Source organism: Heterocephalus glaber, unplaced genomic scaffold (genome assembly GCF_053883595.1).
Source record: "Heterocephalus glaber isolate CG9 unplaced genomic scaffold, H.glaber_assembly_v1.0 deba00000331, whole genome shotgun sequence".
NCBI lineage: Eukaryota > Metazoa > Chordata > Mammalia > Rodentia > Bathyergidae > Heterocephalus > Heterocephalus glaber.
In genome coordinates, this window is record NW_028258142.1 from 34,421,897 (window position 1) to 34,428,493 (window position 6,597).

At 38.5% G+C, this 6,597-nt stretch overlaps 1 non-coding gene across 1 annotated transcript; it reads left to right on the top strand.

Annotated features, from left to right (window-relative positions):
- The first annotated feature begins 5,873 nt into the window (after nt 1–5,873).
- LOC147830097 (U6 spliceosomal RNA) lies at nt 5,874–5,979 on the top strand. The gene has a single exon (XR_015445076.1). It is a non-coding gene; the product is annotated as a U6 spliceosomal RNA (small nuclear RNA).
- The last annotated feature ends 618 nt before the right edge of the window (nt 5,980–6,597 follow it).

Below are 6,597 nucleotides of genomic sequence, written 5' to 3' on the forward strand. Positions count from 1 at the left end.
AGGCACTGTGGTCTTCTTGGTGACAAGAGTGGAACAAAAGTAGGGGGCTTTGTTTTGTTGGCAGTCTCAGTGTCATGGGAGAAAGGTAGTGTCAGGTGGCCAGGTACAGTCTACTTACTTTCCCAGCCCAGCAAGCAGCATCCCTGGGAATAGGCAGGTGTGTAGAGGGACTTCCTTTACCCCAGGCAAGGAAAAATTTCAAGCACTAGAACTACTTCCCTTTCACAGCCTGCAACTGTACTGAAGTAGTTCTAGTGCTTGAAATTCTTCCTTTCTAAAGAATCTCTTTAGAGCTGGGAGACATGCCCCAACTTTAAGACTTAATTCCTATCATCTTTTGCAAAGTTCACCAGATGTAACAACTCCCATCCCAAAAGCATTTTGAGTCCTGCAATACAGGACCAAGGCTTCCCTGTTTTTTATATTGCCTCACCCAGAGATACTTTTTCCCATCTTCTATAATGTATGCATGGTGATATACTATACCTTTATGCAACAATAAGTATATTATTGTAGCAATACTCACTGATCTAGAAACGAGGAATCTGATAGTAACTCCTCTCCAGAGATTCTACAAGAACTAAAAGTTAAGTCAAACATTCTTTGAGCAGCCAAAATAATCATTGCAAGACCATGCACTAAAAGGTAAGCATCTTATTCATCAGGCCTGTATTATACCAGGGTACTGGCATTTGTAATATAATTCTAAGAAGTTTGGCTGTCCACATCTATAGACAATTAGAAGAGGGAGAAGTTGGAGACAGACATGGAAAGATAAAATTGTAACTTCTGAGGGTTTTTTTAAAAAAAGAAACTAAAAACAAATCCAGAGCCCCAACAACACATGAGAACACAGCTATTCAGACTTCAACATGCCTTGAGTTGTAAAAAAAAAAAAAGGTAATAAGTTATAATGTCTCTTGTAATGAAGCAGGAAGAAGGGCAATACAAGTCTTTTAAAAGTCCATCCCTAAGATTAAAATTTTTATTGTTAGGGGCTTAAAGAGCTAAGGCTTTGGCTATACATAAAATTTATCACCAGAATAACTCATTTATCCTCTGGTTTTTGTCCACTATATTCATATTTCATGTTTCCACTATAGAGTATTCAAAAGAATCAAGACAAATATGCAAACAAGAAAGACCGACTGATCTGTGTGATGCATGGGAGCTGACTCACCCTGGCTTAGGAATTCCCTGAGCTAGAGACAAACACAGCTTTTATTAGATATTACACTTGGTAAACTTACCATCAAATAAACTGTAGAAAAAACAAAGGTAATAAGTGCTTGGGAGTCATTGCCTCCTGAATATTATACCTGATTTTACTGCCACGTGCACCCTGCCAGTTATCTTTTTGTAACAAGGAAGTGAAACACCTACTGCCAGGGCCCAGCTGTCTCAACTCCACTTTCACAGGCAGCACTTGAGCAGCTTGAAATTGGCCATCGTGGGAGTATTTACCCATGGAAATTGACAAATGCTAGAGATATAGCCCCCTCCCCAAGCATACACACCCAGAGAGATGATTGCTGGACATTTGGACCACTGGAGCACATCTATAAATCTTTTGAGATTTAAAATGTGGATGCCCAGGTAGACAGAGAAGTGGAAAAGGCAAAAAAAAAAAAAAAAGCAAAGGTCTGTTTGGTTTGGTTTGGTTTCTTTGTGGTACTGGGATCCAACACAGGACCTTGGGCTTGGAAGGCAGGCGTGATGCCACTGAGCTAAATTTTCAGCCCAAAGGTCTGTTTTGCAGGTTTTGGGGTTTTTTTAAATTTTTATTGGTACATTTTAGGTGTACAATATAATGACATTCATCACTGGAAATTTGCACCTTTACATAATCTCTCTTGGTTCTTATTTTTTCCCCCTTCCCCTGCCTTCCCTTCAACCCCTCCACCCCTCCCTATTTACAAAGACTTTTTTCCATTTTTTCGTTTTCTCATATTGATTCCATTCCCTTCTTTCCTTTCCCCTATCCCTCCCACTTCCCCCTCCCCTTTGCCCCTTTTCTTCCTATTTCACATTATCTATTATACCTTTTAGTCCTTATTTACACTTTCAGTTTCTCACACTAGAGAAACTATTTGGTATTTACACATGTGTGTCCTATTTATTTCTCTTAAGAGTATTGCCTCAATGTCCATCCATTTAGCTATAAATGTCTCTAATTTCTCACTTTTTATGGCTGAGTAGTACTCCATTTTATCAAAAACCACATTTTCTTTATCCAGTCTCCAGTTGATGGGCAATTGGTCTGTTTCCAAGTTTTGACTATTACAAACTGTCCCACTATGAACATGGGTACACATATATCACTGTGGTATGATTCTTTTAATTCTTTTGGGAAGATACCCAGAAGGGGAATAGCTGAGTCAAATGGGACCTCCAGTCCTAGTTCCTTAAGGTATCTCCACACTGATTTCCACAGTGGTTGCACCAGTCTACACTCCCACCAGCAGTGGAGCAGGGTTCCTCTTTCCCCACAGCCCCACCAGCACTTGTTATTGGTTGATTTGATAATAGCAGCCATTCTTCCTGGGGTGAGGTGGAATCTCAGCATTGTTTTCATTTACATCTCTTGAATGACGGGTGATGTTGAACATTCTTTCATATTGCTATTTCTACTTCTTTGTCTGAGAAATGTCTGTTCATTTCAGATGCCCATTTTTGGATTGGGTCTTTAAATTTGGGAGGTCTGATTTGTTTAAGTTCTTTCTAGATTCTAGATAGTAGACCTTTGTTTGAGGAACAGCAGGTGAAAATTTTTTCCCACATTGTGAGTTGTCTCTTCACACTGTTGGTGGTTTGTCTTGCTTTGCAGAAGCTTTTTAGTAAGAAGAGATCCCACTTGTTGATTGTGCTAGTTCACAAGCAACTAAGGTTTTGTTCATAAAATCTTTTCCTACACCTATATCTTCAAGAGTCCTACCTAACCTCTCTTCCAGCTGGTTCAGCATTTCTGTTTTAATATTTAGATCTTTAATCCATTTTGATTTTAGTTTAGTGCATGGTGAAAGATATAGGTCTAGTTTTAATCTTTGGCAAGTTGAAACCCAATTTTTCCAACACCATTTATTAAAGAGGCTATCTTTCCTCCAGTGAGGGTATTTGGCTCCTTTATCAAAGATGAGGTGGCTGAGTATGTCTGGAGTTGTTTCTGCATCTTCTAATCTGTTCCACTGGTCCTCAGGTGTGTTTCTTTGCCAGTACCATGCTGTTTTTATCACAGTAGCTTTGTAGTATAGTTTCAAGTTGGGGGTTGTGATAACCCCTGCCATGTCTCTGTTGCCTAGATTGCTTTTGCAATTTTTCTGAGAAATTTCTGTTCATTTCAGATGCCCATTTTTGGACTGGGTCTTTAAATTTGGGAGGTCTGATTTTTTTAAGTTCTTTATATATTCTAGGTAGTCAAGGGTCTGTTTTTTTAGCAAACCAATGTCCTGTCCTGCTCTGCCTCTAGGTCTGTGGCCTCAGGCAAGTGGCTTCCTCTCTCTGGGCCTCCACTTCCTCATCTATAAAATGGGAGAGTTGGACTGAACAATCTCCAAGGCCCATTCTGGCTATAACAGTATCTGATTCTATGACTCCTCTTTTACATTCAAGTCAAAAAACCACAGAGGCACAACATTCTGTCCCAGGCAATTGGGAGGAAAAAGTTGTTGTTTTTTTTGTTTATTGAGATAAGGTCTCGGTCTGTAGCTCAGCCTGGCCTTGAACTCACTGGGTAGCCCGGGCTGGCCTCAAACTCATGGCAATCCTCCTGCCTCAGCCTCCCAAGTGCTAGGATTACAGGTGTGTGCTACAACTAGCCAGGACAAGGATATTAGATACTCTTCTTTTAAAAATACTGTCCAAAACAGTGTACCAACTGTAGAAAAGCAATCAAAAAGGACTCAAAACAGGTTGAATTGGATGATAGGTTTCTGGGATCACAGGACAGGAGTTACCCACTACCTCAGCCTCTTCTGCCTGCTACTTGCCAATTGCACCACGAGGCACTTTTAAAATTCAAGGCATTCTCTAAATAACAAACACCTCAAGAAATCTTTTTATTAATGTTCAGTATCATGATGCAGAGACGGCCTAAAGATAAAAAGGCTGTGAAGCTAGACCTAGATTTAGCTTCTTGTCCTAATTCACTTTTAATGCTTGTGTAAGCTTGCACAAGTTACTTAACATGCTCAAGAACCATTTTCCAGTTAAGTGTGAACAATTCCCCTGGTAGGGTAGACTAGTGCAGACTCTCTGGAAATCAATGTTAGTGGTGCTTATTCAAATTGTCTGTTTTAGACGCAGTTAATATGCTCTTTAGACTGTATCACAGAGAAACCCCCACCCAGACCAATCATGCGTCCCAAGATACAAGCACGTGGTTGGAGGCCATCACAGTTTCCACTAGGGGGCGCAGATGAGTAAAATATGAAAGCACTAATGGGGGAGTATAATGCAACATTTCCAGGCAATGGAGTACATACACATAGCAATAAGGATCACTTTTGAAAAGAGTGCAGAGTGGAAAAAGTACAAATCAGAATGAGATCTATAGAGTATTTCCATTTATGTGCTCACTAAACAAAATACACATTTTACAAATACAGGTACACACACAAATAACAAGATAAACATTAGATATATTTACAATGATTGCCTATGTGGAGGAAAAGAAGTGTGAGTGGAAGGCAGTGATAAAAGGGAGTTGACTTATTAGGTAAGTAATTAGTTAATTAATTAACAAGAGAGGGGCCAGATACAAACAAAAGATGATAGTATTCCATATGCTAAGAAGTATGATTAACTTAGCCTGCTAAACCTAAATCCAGTAAAAAATTTAAAATAAAAAAAGCAATTCTAGGCAACAAGGGCAAGGCATGAGATGGCACAATCTTGGGCTTCAAGTTATAGTGTAAAGCTACAGTGATAAAAACAGCATGACACTGGCAAAAGAAACAAACTTGTGGATAGATGTAACAGAATAGAGGATGCAGAAACAACTCCAAGCACACTCAGCTACATTGTCTTTGATAAAGGGCCCAAACATCTTCGCTAAAGGAAAGATAATTTATTTAACAAATGGTGGTAGGAATGGTGCTGGCTATCCACAAACCAAAGATTGGACCAAGACCCTTATCTCTCTCCATGCACTAAACTAAAATCAAAATATTAAAACAGAAACCCTTACTCTGCTGAAAGACAAAATAAGTAAAATTCTTGAAGATATAGGTGTAGGCAAAGACTTTCTGAACAGAACCCTGGTTGGACAAGAAATAATACCAAGGGGCCGGGGATTTAGCTCAGTGGCTCTGCCAACTGCCTTGCAAGCTCAAGGTCCTGAGTTTGATCCCCGGTACCAATAATAATAATAATAATAATAATAATAATAATAATACCAAGAATGTACAAATAAGATCACATCAAATTAAAAAGTTTCTGCACAGCAAAGGAAATCACCAACAGAGTGAAAAGACAACCTACAGAATAGGAAAAAAAAATTTTCCAGTTACTCCTTGGACAAAGGACTATATCTAGAATACATAAAGAACTCAAAAAAATTAGACTCCCAAATTTAAAGACTCAATCCAAAAATGGGCATCTGAAATGAATAGACACTTCTCAGAGGAAGAAGTACAAATGGCCAATAAATACATGAAAAAAATCATCACTGGCCATTCGAGAGATGCAAATTAAAACAACACTGAGATTCCATCTCACCATAGAAACAATGGCTGCTGTCAAGAAATCAGCCAGTAACAGATGCTAGTGAGGCTGGGGATGGGGGAAAGGATCTCTTCTTCATTATTAGTAGGAGTATAAACTGGTACAACCACTATGGAAATCAGTATGAAGATTCCTTAAAAACTAAAAATAGAGTGTTTGCTTCACCAGCACATATAGTAAAATTAGAATGATACAGAGAAGATTAGCATGGCCTTTGGGCAGGATGACATGCAAACTACAAATAGAAATTCCATTTGACCTAGCTATTCCCCTTCTAGGTATCTTCCCAAAAGCATTAAAGACATCACACCACAATGATGTATGCATACCCATGTTTATAGCAGCACAATTCATTATAGCTAAATCTTGGAAGTGGCCTATATGTCATTCAATGGATGAATGGATAAAGAAAATGTAGTATTTATACACAATAGAGTACTACTCTGTCATAATGAAGGATAAGCTTGAGTCATTTGTAGGAAAATGGATGCACTTTGAGACCATAATGGTTTGTGGGTTTTTTGCTTAAATTCTTTTATTGGTACATTTTAGGTATGTGAAATGTTTACATTTATCACTGGGTGCTTGTACCTGCACATGATGTATCTTGGCTCTTATTTTTTCCCCATTACCTGTGTGCCCTTCCCTATTTACACAGACTTTGTTTCCATTTTTTTCTTTTCTCATAATTTTTCCTTTCCCTTCTTTCCTTTGAGACCATAATGTTAAGTGGAGCAAATCAGACTTACACAGGGTTTCTCTTATGTGAGAAATTCATTATATAAATAAAGTACAAAATAAAAGACAGTCAATAGGAAAAGAGGGAGAAAAAAGTTTTTGTAATGCAGCATGAACAATATATCTAAAACTGTACTT